This window comes from Pelodiscus sinensis, chromosome 4 (genome assembly GCF_052426305.1).
Source record: "Pelodiscus sinensis isolate ZL-2025 chromosome 4, ASM5242630v1, whole genome shotgun sequence".
Taxonomy (NCBI): domain Eukaryota; kingdom Metazoa; phylum Chordata; order Testudines; family Trionychidae; genus Pelodiscus; species Pelodiscus sinensis.
In genome coordinates this window covers 75146377-75161304 of record NC_143055.1, presented here as the reverse complement: position 1 = coordinate 75161304, position 14928 = coordinate 75146377, and the positions used below count along the sequence as shown (strand labels likewise).

Genomic DNA, 14928 nt, shown 5'->3' with positions numbered 1-14928 from the left:
CTGAGAACTGTCCGGGGTGGGGGTCGGGTCCCTTTAAGCACAGCCCTCCATGCTCTAAGTCCTAATCTGATGCCCTGCCGGCACTGCTTCCGGCCAGCCTAATGAAATTAAATGAGTAAAGAACATTTTGAAAATTTTGTATTCCTTCCACTTTCCCAAATACAACAAAGAATTTCAAACAAGCAAGAAAAGAAGAGAATACAGGTCAGTGGGACAACAGCAGTCTTTCCTAAAGCAATCAACAGTTGAAAAGGTTGCCTGTACATATATAGAAAACCAAATATGAAATAGGCCTTTGATGGACTATAGCTGTACTAACACCAAGCAGCCTGTGACAAATGAACTTGTATGCCTTATTAAGGTCAAGGACTGTCACAAACTCAATAAATTTGTAAACACTGATTTTCAAACCAGGAAGAGTTATTGTGCCATATTATTTTTCTATGCTGTGCATCACTTCAGTGGGGGCAAAGCAGACATATCTGGGCTGCAACAGGCTAATGATGCTGGGTAATTCTCACCTAAGTAAATCCAGTTAGGGTGAACCCAATATCAGTTGTCCCCCACTTACTAGCATAGGAAAAGTATGAGTTTCCATTCTACTCTTCCAATACTCAGTTGGCATAGGACCCACTTACATCAGGGCTGGGTAAGACCCTTGGGAAGGAGGAAGCAGTAACCTGATGGACCTTCATCTCTGTTCATACTAAGTGTATTTCAGTGCTAGAGAGAATCTCTAGCTCATCTTTTTTACTGGATTTTTGGCATTGTATGTGTATGTAAGGGGGCAGGTAACATTTTAAGAAAGATGGAGAAGAATAGTTTACTGAGTATCAGAACAACTATTTTGTTTACTGTTGATTGAGACTGAGTCTTCATCCTCATTAATGACAGGTAAATACTGACACCATGATTGTTCTCTCAAAAATTCAGTTCAGATGATAGGACATTAGAAACAGAACATAAAAATGCAATTAAAATACAAATACATTATGTGCAACCCCGAGAGAAATCAAAATCAAATAATACCAGAACAAGAGCAAGTTCTAGTACAATCAACCTGTGACAATTATTGACTAGTACAAGCAGCTGATCAAAGATGTACAATTATGTAATGGAGGCACTATTAGTCATTGTATGTAGAGTACAATGAGAGTCCAAATTACCCATTATCAGAAGCATCTATTACAGTAATTATGAGAAGTATTAACATTTTGAATTCTCTCTTGGGGTTTTATTTATCTAGCAAAACCCGTGAATCTATCATATAGGTCCAAAGACCAGGGTGATTTTTCTAAACTACAGCTAGTCATGACATGCAATTATTTTTCTTGGATGTGACCCACATTATCATTTATGTCTTTGTATTTGAAGATTAGATTATTGCTTGATATTCTGTAGAAGGCTATAATTTACTTCAATTTGAAAACTGAAATTGGTGTAGAAGACAGTGTCTCACTTGTCACTTAATGTATCTTGCTATGAGTACATGACATCAATATACAGTAATCTGCATTGGCTGCTTGTTGATTTCCAGGTGGAGGTTATGACACTGGGGCAAACTATATGGTATAGGGGTGGCCATTTATAATATTATTGATACCAATATTACAAAATTGCAATTAATCTAATACAATATATACCATGTAAAATATCACCATAATTTGCTAAATATAACAAGCTTAATTATATACATATAAACATCTTTATATCATGAGTTATAAACATGTGTGGTATATTAATATTTCAAACTTGTGCTGTGCATCTGGATGACACCCCCCGACAGACTGGCATCAGCACTATCTAACCTGATCAACGGCACATCAAGGACAAAGAGCTATACTGGTTGAAACTCTGGTCCTGGTTTGGGACCACTCAGGTCACGAGGTGACTGGACCAAGGAGGTTTGGGACAAAGTTACATTCAAGCCACATGGCAGAGAATATAAAAAGGCAGCTGCACCACCAGACATACCAAGATTCCCACATGGTAGATACACAGACATCAGTGAGGGTATGTCTACACTACCACCCTAGTTCGAACTAGGGTGGTAATATAGGCAACCAGAGTTGCAAATGAAGCCTGGGATTTGAATTTCCCGGGTTTCATTTGTATCTTGCCGGGCGGCGCCATTTTTAAATGTCTGCTAGTGCGGACTCTGTGCCGCGCGGCTACACGCAGCACGGACTAGGTAATTCAGACTAGGCTTCCTATTCCGAACTACCGTTACTCCTCATTTCACATCCACACCCACACTTTCTACCCAGCTGCCCAAATCGCAGTATAAACCCTACATTACTTCTTACAGCTCAGAAACCCCTTGCTTTCACATACTCCTACCTCAAGCTCAGAAACCTTTCACCTTCACAGTCAGAAAATGTCTACTTAGGTGAAGAGACCCTCACTTCCTAATCTCACCTAACCTCAAATTCTGAATTCTAGTCCCACAGAAACAGGAAGGAAGGGGGAAATCAGAATGATTGTCATTTTACCCTCAGTAATAATGCTGATTGAACTTCTCTAGACCAGCACCCTTGGGACCTGACCAATACTGAACTAGAGAATTTGTCGCACCACAGGAAATCAATATTGTCTAGCAGCACTACCAACTCTTCCATAGCTCATTAGGTTCTTAGAAGACATTTATGGGTATATTAGAGCTAAGTAACAGCACAGAACAGTGGCGGTCAAGTCTGGTGGCTGTAAGCAAACTTTATGAGACCATGGGAAACTTGGCCACACCCATCATAAGTGGACACCTGGCAAACTAAAATCATGCTGGACCACGGATGTTGCTGGACCAGAGTATGTTGGACTAGAAGGTTCCAACTGGTACAACAAACTCCATTTTGGATCTGCACGTAAATATGGGATGTTTGCTTCTCATGAATAATCCCCACACAGTCATAGAGTATGCCCGCGGTTACACTTTCGAAATTCCAGATGGGTTTGATGAAGACACAATTGGAAAATATGAATAAGCATCTATCATATGACTTGTAGAATCTTTGGTTTTAAGGATAATCCAAGAGAAGTAAAGATGCCTTTCAGAGCCCAGTATGCCTTTCAGAGCCCAAGTGAGTTTGTAGAGCTGATAATCAGGGAAAAATATTTTTTGTGTGTGGGTTAACTGTACATATGTAATGATACACATACATGAAATTAGAAAAAAAAAGGACTCTAATACAGTCAAAACTAGTGTAAAAACAAACTTTTTCTGCTTCTGTGTCTGCTTCCTGTGCTCTCAACTCTGTTCTTTTATCTGATTAATAACATTTGGCTTTTTTAAAATTTACTACATATTTTGCTGTGTTGTGCACTTTACTTCAATTGCTGTTCTATCTAATTTTTTTTTTCATTTCAGTTTCGGGGACTGCAGCTTTCTGTTAAAATATAGGCCATCTTTTTGCATCATCTGTCGCAATCCTGGTCCTTTGAGTTAAGTAGTGCTTCAGAGATTCACTTAGAACTGAGAGTTCTGTGTTTGGTTTTCATGCATTAGCGATTTCATGCACAGAAATTCAGCACACAGTTATTTAGAGTCATCCGATCCTTGTTTCCAAATATGGTTTGGGTTTTTTTTGTTTGTTTGTTTCTGTCGTGAATAAAAGAAAATAACACTAGAAGTATTTAAATCTGCAACATGTCCTTTGAGCAAGACCTTTCCATAAGAGCTCATTTCTTCATTAAATACAGTAAATTCTCTGCACATTCACAGTCAAAGGTTGCTAGTAGGGCTCTCAGGAAAACAAGAATCCTGTAGTTTGAAATTAGTTTTCATTCCAATACAGAATGTAAGCAGGACCATTCAAAAATATTTTGGGGAAAAAAATCACAAGAGAACCACCCAGAACAACCAATACTCTATGGTCTAGAGCATGGGGAGCCTGAAGAAATTCCAGGAGGGGTGCAAGGCGACCCAGCTTCCCCCCCCCCCCATCAAGTTTTGCTGCCCTGCTCAGTTCCTTTTTTTTTTCTCAACAAGTTTTGCTGCTTTTTTTTTTTTTTTTGGCAGGGCGTGAGGGTTTTTTCAAAAATCAAGAAATGGGGGGGTGATGCCGAAAAGTTTGGAAACCACTGGTCTAAAGCATACACCTGAGGTATCAGGCAAAACAAGGACTTGAAACTAGTGTTGCAAAGGCTAAGCACCTGACTATTCTGTGATGTGTTTCTCACTCAAAATTTCATCCTATATTTGAGAAATCATCCTAATAAACATTTCATTGAAACCAATGCATATCTGTGAAACATATCAGTTTCAACAGTATGGTAGATTTAAATAGGAAAAAAAACTGAAAAATTTTGATCAGCTCTAGTTGCTTTTGAAATTCTGCAATGTATTATGCAGTTCACTGGACTACAGTCTCTAGCTCTAAAGTAGATTATAGAGAGAGATCACTGGAGTGGAATTTGTACATTACAATAATATGATTCGGGCTGCTGCCATCCAAAATAGGCTAGAGCACCTGCATGAGTTCGAGCAAGAACATATAGTGTAAGCAATTCTATATTCTCTGGTTAGCAGTTGCCTTAAGCTACTGTTTAATTGGCCACTATAACTTTTGTAGAACTTAGAATGATTTTTACTAACATGATATCTATTTCCAAAGGAAGAAAATTCCTATATTAAACTCAAATAATGGAACTCCTCAAAAATGTGCCTGCTGTGCTGATCAGTTAAACTCTACCCTTCAGTGTATTTAATTACATGAAGCAATATCAGGAAGTTCACATGTATCACATCTCCCATTCTTATCCCCATGGTTCCATAAAAATAGGACTTCTGTTTTAAACATGGAGATGACAGAAAATTCTACTCTCATTTGTCATATTCTGTATTTATGTATTTAATATTTCATAGTGAGTAAGAGAGTATATTCAAGAAGTAGTACGAAGCAACACTGAAGAAAGGACACAGCTTTATGTAATGATCACTGATTAGTTTTAATTGTACACATTGCCTTATTTCTTCAGTATGTGACTCAGTTAGTAGGCTTTTTCACTACTATTTTATGAGGGATAACATTTTGTTTACGAAGAAGAGACATTTCAGAATTTAACATTCAGGTGGATTATTCAAGAAGTTAAAACTTGGCTTGTCAGCAGAAAATCTCTCCAAACTTTGAGGTTAGATACTGACATTCTTTATCTCTTGCATGGCTCTGTGAAGTAATAAACCCCTTTGATATTTTCTCCTCACTAGCTTGCTACATATTTTCAAGGGGTGTCTGTTTAGCTAACTGGAGGCAGTAGCATTGCTCTCTTCAAAAAAGCCAAAACAGAGGGAGAAGAATAGTAAACAGGCTGCTCTTTCTTACTGCAAATACACTATGAATAAATCAATCACATGACTTGGTCTTACTGGGACTGTGCTGTTTTTCCACATGCGGTCCCAGGAACTTCTTATGGGATATATGAAATATTCCAGTGTTTTTTATTTTTTCATTTCCTGAATCAAAATGTTTGGTGTTTTTTACAAGTACAGAATAAATGTTAATGGCACATTATTACACCAAACAGGATTTTCCCTGTGTTACCAGAAAACATATTATTGGATCTCAGAAAACAAAGAGAAATTGTTGTTGAGTAAAGTAACCTTATCACCCATAGGTGTTGGGGAGCAGGGGACATTCTGTTATCTTCTAAAATGATTTTAAGGCTGTGACCTGAAAAAAAGTTTCCCAGTTTTTGAATTTGAATATATGGTCATTTTAAGCATAAAGTGTATGGCAACTACTTCTGAAATACACACTATTACAATTTATAAAATTTAATGTATAGTCTTTCATTATTTTCATCATACAGGTAAACTATGAAATTAAACTATTATTTTGGAAATGATTCTTAAAAGACATTGTATACAGCTAAAGGACATGGAATTTAAGCATGTGTGTGATGAGTATCAATTAAAGAGACCCTGTTAAACTAAAAATATGTTTACAATCAATTTTCACTTTTTTGTTATTGACAATAGAAACCTAAAGAATTTTAAAATTGGTTGTTTTATCTTAAATTGGTTGTTTTATCTCCCTTAGAATTTCAATTTGTTTTCATGTGCTAATCCCTATGCAAATGGAAAGCATTTGAGAACACTTTCTAATTTTTGATTATGTGTGACTCTAGAAGCTTTCACCTTGTATAAGAAAGAGGAAGTGCATGAAAAGAAAGTAATTTAACTCCAATCTATGTGTAAATTTATATATAAATTTCATTATTTTATCAAACTAATATAACTTTCTTAAAGGGTTTTTTTTTTTGGTTTCTATATATTTTTATTTGACTTAAAAAAACTCTGATCCATTTCTTCAGTTACAAAATACCACCTACTTTAAAAACAAAAAAAAGAAGAAATTTTCCCATCCTGCCACACCTCTCCCTGCAAAAATAATGCATGCAACACACACAAAATGTTTTCCGATATTTCCACACACAATACACAATATTCTAGAATTTTTGCAAAGGTGGCACACCTCACTCTTTTGGAAATAATCTCCTGCAGTCATAAAGGATTTCAGAAAAGCAGGATTTAACATATAGTCTGTTGAAGGCCTGACTTGGTGCAATATTTTGGAGTATTCTTGGTTTGGCACTTTATTTCTCTCAATCTGATGGATTAAGACCTGAAAATCTCCGCATCTCCTTCCATATCTTTTCAAAGAGCAACTCTTTTTCTTGTGAGAGAAAAAAAAGATGGCTCGTAGGACATAGAGTCTGACTTTATTTTGAAACAGAAAATTTAAGTTGATTATGAGATACTAGCAGAAAAAAACACAAAAATTATTTCTGTAGTGATACCGTGCTATAGAAATTGTCTTTCTTACTGCAATACATCACTCAGTACACAATGACACGATAATAGATGGTCTTCTCCTTGTGCTGACACCTTGATGCGGTTGAAAACCTTGCATATACATAAGACCATAAGAGCAATGCCATCTGAAATCCTGTGCTCCTGAAAGGATCACGTATGATGGTAAGGTCAAAGGTGAGGTACCAAACAAAATGCAGCCAAAACACAACCCAGTAAGACCTCTGGTATATTGGAACAACAAGTTGTGAGGTATTTTCCACCCCCTTCTTTTTGGTAAAATCCTCGTCTCATTGAAGAAAATGGAAAAAACACAAACTCAATAAATTCAAGATGATAAGTTTTTACTTTCTAATTTATATTATGGGAAAACCTGCATCAGTCACTGCTATGATGATTTGCCTTTGTTTGCTTGCAAAAGAGAGTGTGTGTGTTTAAACTGATCTTTCAATATGCTGTTTACATCTGATTTTGATACCTGTGTATTTCAGAAATAAGTCATTATTTTCTTTGCATATTGTGTATTTTTATTTGAATAACAGTAATCTAAGTTTTAGAGAAAACCAAGAGAGAAGACAACCTTATGAGATTTAACTGTCAGAATTTACAAATATTCTTTGATGTGTTCTCAGCTTGTCAGATAAATACTGCTCACATATTTAGTGTTAATGTCAATTTCACAATTGATATATTTTGGTAATAATCAGTTTTTCTGTTGTTCACACTAGCAGTGTAGTATAATTATTAGGCTTACTACTACATGTCAGAAAGGTATTGAATTTCTATACAAAATCTGGGAAAAGGTACACTGAGTGCTAATCCAGGATTCTTTAACATTTTCTTTAAAGTACAGAAAGGAGATTGAAATAAAAAAGTTTCCTACATATTCAAGTTTTGATCTAGCTTTTGTCTAGTCTGGGATTTTACAGACACAACAAGAAAAAAAATCAGAAATCCATGCTAAGGTTCAAATTCTTAAAAAATGTTTTGACATTTCCACACTGTGTGTAATGTTCAGGTCTCATTTTCATGATTCTGGGATTTAGGAACCTAGGAACTTAAATTACATTTAAAAATGAAACTTATGCTTCTAAGGCAATGAGGCATAACAAAGTAATGCCTAAATACCTTTACAAATCTTGGCCTAAACCTACAAGAAAGCAAACCTAGCTATAAAATGCTAGGGAATTGCTATCTCTCAAAGAGCACTTTCTGAACATATATAACTCCAGCTGAAATCAATGGGATCTGAAAAGGTTCAGCAAGTCTGAGATTTGGCAGGCAAACTTTCTGTTACTCTAAATGATTGAAATCCATTTAAATTGATTGATCTTGAGTCTGTTTATACCAGCAGATGATTTGGCCTTAACGCCTGCCTCCCTCTCCATAATTCTGAGTATACAATAAAGATTGAAGTTTTACACAAGTGATAAATAAATGGCAGCAGCTATTATCTGCTGCCTTTTTATGCTGTAAATATCCACCAACCCTGTACTCTCCAAACTCTGCAGCCAGAGTGAGGGCTGCTTTTTGGCTGTGATTGGCCAGAGGAAAGTGTCACTTGTTCAGGAATGAAGAATAGGAGGTAACTATCTATCCCCTTCTAAGAAAGTAATGATGAATCTAGTAGATCTTGTAGCATATCACCAGAAGTGAAAGAAGACAGAATAGTCAGCCCCTTCTCATTAACAGAGAAAGCGACTCTCTTTCTTGTTACACTTCTTGCTGACGTGTGCTAAGGTCAATGCCTTCTGAATCAATGATGAAAGCAGACATGAAGATAATAGCCGGATAGTATATATTGGGTGACATGGTTATGAAATTTGAATCTCAATTTAGAATTCTTGAAGGCCATCTACTGGAATGTGTATTGGCTTGATCCATCATGAAGGGAGACAAAATAATGTTTTGAGGACAATAAAATCTCAATTTTATGACCAGAAATGGCTTTTTTTTACTGAAATGTTTGAGTGTTCTGACCGAGGGGCTCCCTTTGAGATGGTTTACTATTGGTGAGATTTTCAAAAGTTCCTCGGACTTTTAGGAGTACAAAATATATTCACTTTACACAGAATCACTTAGGAACTTTTGAAAATCCTATCCATAGTCTGATATCTTACAAATATTTATATAATATCCTTGTGCATTGATCAAGTTTCACAAATTAAAAACTAATGTGACATCTCCATAATCCACTTTTCCACCTACTGGTGGACTTTTCTTTTCCATTGAAGGTGGGATTTTTCCTATCTTGTTTTTTCCCCTTGTTTTGTTTACTCTGGTTGTGTCTTTGATTTTGCTGGTACTACTTACATTCATATTAGGGGAATGTTGTCTTGCATTATTTAGTGAAAATTCAACCTATTTCATTTTTCAAAAACAATGAGAAAAGTATTTTGGAAAACAACATTCCCCTAATATGAACATAAGTAGTACTGGTAAAATCAAAGACACAACAAAGACAATTTTGCACTGTGAGTAGCATGATTTTAGCATTATTTTAATGTTGTTATATATTTCAGTTTATTTAGATAAAGCTATCTAGCATTTCCCCAATATACTTTCAGCATGTTATTCCCATGAAAGATTTAACAACTTTTCATGCACTGTTATGACATTCCTCTGTAATAATTACTCCATTTTCATAATCATAAAAGATAAATTAAGCTAGAATGAATTTAACACTGCACGTTCCATATAAATTCTGGAAAAAAATATATGACCCTGAGTGAAATCCTGAACTAACTGTCCCATCATTTTCATCCTCAGCAAGCTACCTATTGCAATAGGCTCAAGACATTTTGTCTTATAGCCATGGCTCAATGTTTACTTTCTCAAAAAAAAACAAAAAAAAAAAGACAACCTCAAAAAACCCAAACAGCTGTCACCCTCCTCTCCCCCCAGAAAAGGTTTCAGGAGTGGCTATCAAATTCTGTTTAACTGAAACTGTTTAGAAGAACATTTGGGACTTAATCCTCAGCTGAAGAAAATCAATATTGCTGTATTCAAATCAATGAAACTGTACCGATTTATATAATTTGAAGGTTAACAACTTTCACGTGCTATAAATAAGTACCCGAATTTCACAATAAACCAGAAATCAAGCTAATTCCATTTCAAAATAAGCCAATCTGTAAAATAATCCCAAAAATGCCTGTGACTACATCTCCTCAACATGCAATCTGGGTCTGGGACTGTGGTGGGCCTGCTGTGCAACCCTGAACTATCTTCCCCTAGCTTCCTTCTCCCTCCTTTTTGGGACCAAATAAAAAAAGATGCAATAAACCAAAACAAACAACAAGCTAGAAGCCAAAACTAACTAGCATGGTACTTTAAAGCCAATTAAGCCTGAAACAAGTGCCACTTTCTTCCTTCTGAATATGTCAACCATTACTCTCCGAAAGTGATCTTTCTGTTCTAATTGTATGGAATCAATTAATTAACTTAATTAATTAACTTCAGAGAGACCATATCTTAAAAAAACATTACATGTCAAGTGATCTCTCTTCTGGGCACATAATTCTGTCAATTTACCATTTCACTAGCCAACCAGATTACATTGTTTTTTGTTTTGTTTTTTGACATAGGTGCGGCTGAGACTATTTGCTATTGGAGTTCATTCTTCCATTTTCAGTTAACTATTTAATTCCACACATTTCTAAATAAAACAATCTGTACCTGGGGTTGCTTCCAGATCTTATCTTCACCAAAAATGTTCTATCAATTTTCATTTGTAAATAATGAGCTATTTTGGAGGCACACTAATCAATAGTTTGTACACAGGCTATATCTAATTAGTATTTTATATCTCTGCATAATAATGTTATATCTGTGAACTGATATAACTTATGCAGAAACCCTGGCATGGCACATGGGCATTATAACACTGTGCTCTATCCTTCAGTCACATTCTTTCCCTACTTGCTACAACAGTAACAGGACAAGGAGAGTGAATGGTATAAAAGTCCAATTTTTGAAGTAATTTCCCTTCAATCACATATTTAAAACCAGACATGGTAAGCAGAATGGCACAAAGAATACACATACACTGCATAATCTGATCCAATAGCTATAATTTTAGTATCCTAACTTTTCATACTCAATAACATATGACTGTATACCAAAACCACAACTGTAGAAGTTCAAATTGTCTTGATGAAAATGAATTCACCTTTCATTGATGTTGCAAATGAATCTTTAAAAGCATTCTTTTTTCCTTTAGCTTTGCTGCATGTATGCTGCTATTTTACTGATAATATCTTTAATATCATTGCATTACAAGTAGTTTGTTGTCATCTATTAGGGGTGACTTTAATATTACTTCAATTCCAACCACTTTAAGAGAATGCAGCTCTTAGAACAGAGAGCTTGTTATAGCTGTTTAAGCATATTTCTTCTGAATATTATAGGAAACATTATTTGTGGTCAGATTGAATTCCATCTATGCAAACCTTTGACTTATGATAGATGTAATTTACAATGTTAGAGTGAAGAGTTGAAAGTATATTTTTGTTCCTTTAAAATATTGTAGGTAACAGCTATCTTTCTTTTTCTTCTTTTTTTATTATACCAAATTTCTCTGCTTGCATATTTAGAATCTTATAAAATTCAACCTAGAATACAAAAATGAATCTCATAACCTATATGTTATTGAAATCTTCATCCACCCACATTTCCAAAACTGTCAGAAACAATATTTGTATACACAGATATGCATCTTTTTTTGCACACAGGCAAAAAAAGCTCTGAGAGCTAAATCTGCATTTTACAACTGGGGAACAACACTATCTTGCACTGATATTATAAAGACCAAAAGGATAAAATACTTGTCAAACATATATCTTTTCTTCAAGTATGTTACAATCAATGCAGATATTTGAGAGCCACCTCAAATCTTTGCCTTGCTATATAATTCTGCTTGCATCTAAAATCCTTAAGAATGGCTACTCTTTCTTCGTTTGGTTTCTTTTTTTAAACAATATTATATTTATACATTGGAAAGTTTCAGAAATTCTGATGATTCCTTTGCCCTTTGTTAAAACAGAATTTCATGTGTTACAGTGGGTCAAAATCAGTGTTGTGTTTTCATATCTGTTTTACTTGAATTCAAAGTCTACAATATTCCTAAAAATTCTAGAGAGGAACTTTGGTTTCACCACAACAGAATTAGCAAATTTAAAAAAGATAAGAGGGAAGGTCTTTTCATGGATTGATAACTGGTTAAGAGACAGGAAACAAAGGGTAGGAATAAATGGTAAGTTTTCCGAGTGGAGGGAGGTAACTAGTGGGGTCCCCTAAGGGTCTGTCCTGGGACCCATCTTATGCAACATATTTATAAATGATCTAGAGAAAAGGCTAAACAGTGAGGTGACAAAATATTCAGATGATACCAAACTGCTCAAGACAGTTAAGACCAAAGCAGACTGTGAAGAGCTTCAAAAAGATCTAACTAAGTGACTGGCAACAAAATAGAAAATGAAATTTAATGTTGGTAAATGCAAAGTAATGTACATAGGAAAAAATAATTCCAACTATACATACTAATTTAGCTACAACTACTCAAGAGAGAGACCTTGGAGTCATTGCAGATAGTTCTCTGAAAACATCCACTCAGTGTCAGCGGAGGTCCAAATGTTGGAATCATTAAAAAAGGGATAGAAAATCAGACCAAGAATATCTTGTTGCCTCTGTATAAAACCATGGTATGCCCACATCCTGAATACTGTATACAGAGGTGATTGCATAATCTTAAAAAAAGATATATTGGCATTTGAAATGGTTCAGAAAAGGGCAACAAAAAAGATGAGGGTTTGGAATGGGTCCCATATGAAGAGAGATTAAAAAGACTTGGACTTTTCAATTTAGAAAATAGGATTAAGGGGGGGATATGATTTGATCCATAAAATCATGACTGGAGTGGAAAAAGTGAATAAGGAGAAGTTAATAGGCACCAGGTTTAAAACAAACAGTCAGCCTGTGGAACTCCTTGCCAGAGGATGTTTTGAAGACCAGGATTTTAACAGAGTTCAAGAAAAAACTAGATACATTCATGGAGATTAGGTCCTTCAAATGCTGTTAGCCAGGACTGGTAGGAATGGTGTCCCTAGCCTCTGTCAGAGGCTGGAAATTGGTAACAAGAGAGGGATCACTTGAGGCATCTGGTATTGGCCACTGTTGGCAGACAGGACACTGGACTAGATGGACCTTAGGTCTTACCCAGTATAGCTATTCTTATGTTCTTATAAATGACTTATATGAAAGGACTAGGGAAATGGAGGCTGCTGACCAGTGTGCCCTGAGTGGTTCCGTCTGAGTGCAGATGGAGAAAAGACAGACAAAGAGGCAAACAGACACACAGATATTATTGTGGTGCTTTTGGATGAGTCACTTGAAATATGACCTCACCTAGTTTTGTATTCAGGAAAATTAAATAAGCTGCTTACATACTTTTGGGTACTTATCTGAACTAAACCACAGAAGATGTATCTGTCATTCATTTAGTCACTGCACACCTTCCCTCTCAAAATAGTTGAGGGTCTGACAATAAGAAAATACCTGATGCTTAGAAAATAGCAAAAAAGAATTGTGAATTACCAGGTGATTTGGATACAAGATGGGATACTATGCAACTTGCAGGTCAACAGAATTAGGCAAGGAAATCTCAGAAAAAACAGCTTCTCCTTTTGTAGTCCACGTCTTTTGCTTAATGTCCCAACGGGAAAATAAAGATTTGAAAAACAAATAATTATAGCTATTCGCCTTAAAAATGATTCAGCTTTTTAATTTTGGGAAACACTGAAAAAAGAAAACTCTTATTTGAACATATTTGTCTATTCCTAACTCTCATATTCATATGCAAAAGTCCACACATAATCCCCTAACAACAGCATATTGATAGCAGTAACGGTTGTATTTTTCATTGGGATTAATAACAGCCTGCCATTTTTGGCAGTTCATTATACAATATGTTACAGAAAGAACAAAATGACACAGACATGTATAAGAAGATTTGAAGGCCACTTGCTTTTGAGAAAGATCCTATATGAAGGTTAGGGAAAGAATATAGACTAATACACACACACACACACACACACACACACACACACACACACACACGAAAAAAAGTGAGAGAGAGAAAGAGAGAGAGAGGTGTCATATTACTCCCATTATCTTCCTTAGTTCCCAACTGATGAAGAAAGGAGAGTGGTGAAAGATAGCACATTTGTTCTAGTTGCTTAATTTTAGCAAGAGCTTAGCCTTATCCCATTTTTACATACTTTACACCGATTGTATCTTTTTTGTTAAATGACTTATTTGTGAACACAGTTTAACACCAGTGAGTCTGAACTAAGAATTTAGTATTAGCCTGAGAACAGCAAGTAGAATGAATTTGTAAACAAATACATAGAAAATGATAAATTACACTCATTTAAAACTGGAAGTTTAAAGAAGCAAAGCATATATGTTGAATGTCAGTTTTAGGTGCAAACAGCATGCCTAGATATTGCCTTTCACAGATCTCTAGCACAATGTAACATCCTTGTCAGATTAATTTTATAGCACGAGGGGGGAAAAAAACCCTGTTCCTGTGCAAGATCACTTCTATTACCCAAGTGGAAGAAAAGACCTTTCAGTTCCATTGGCAGCAACTTCAACACTTCTATTGTAAGTATTGAAACCAATTACGTAGGAATGACTCAAATTTTTCTTCTACCAGAAAGGGTCAAAAAGGTGGCCTCCTTAAAATGGCTTTTGTATTTCACTTTGATATTGTGTTCTGAACAGGCAAGGCATAGGCTATTAAATGAGGGCAGAGCTAGTGGGGCGGGGGGAGGGACACTGTTGGTTACTGTGTTGGACAATTTATCTTCACCAAAAGGATTGAGCAGCTACATGCCATTCACAGAAGTTATTGGTTCCAGCTGCATAAGTATTCCTCTAAACTAGTGACATCTTTTCCTTTACAAATTATATAAATCCAAGATGTTATCAAGAAATTAAATAATTCTACCAATAATCTATTATACTTCACCTTTCCCAGTTGCATTTGTATTCCCATCTTCTGCAAAAGTACAAAATTAACCATCCTCTCTGCCTAAAAAAATCTTCAGGGCACAACA

The 14928-nt window shown here is 35.6% G+C and overlaps 1 protein-coding gene and 1 long non-coding RNA gene across 4 annotated transcripts in view; one reads left to right on the top strand and one right to left on the bottom strand.

The window, feature by feature from the left end:
* Window positions 1–14928, bottom strand: part of FSTL5 (follistatin like 5) — a 549779-nt gene that overhangs the window by 134290 nt on the left and 400561 nt on the right. The gene's annotated exons all lie outside the window — the stretch shown is intronic.
* The window catches only part of LOC142829617 (uncharacterized), a 74761-nt gene that overhangs the window by 39115 nt on the left and 20718 nt on the right, over window positions 1–14928 (top strand). For both annotated transcript variants that reach the window (XR_016349444.1, XR_016349443.1), the window contains exon 2: window positions 14356–14473. This is a non-coding gene — a long non-coding RNA (uncharacterized LOC142829617). The remainder of the gene's footprint in view (window positions 1–14355; window positions 14474–14928) is intronic.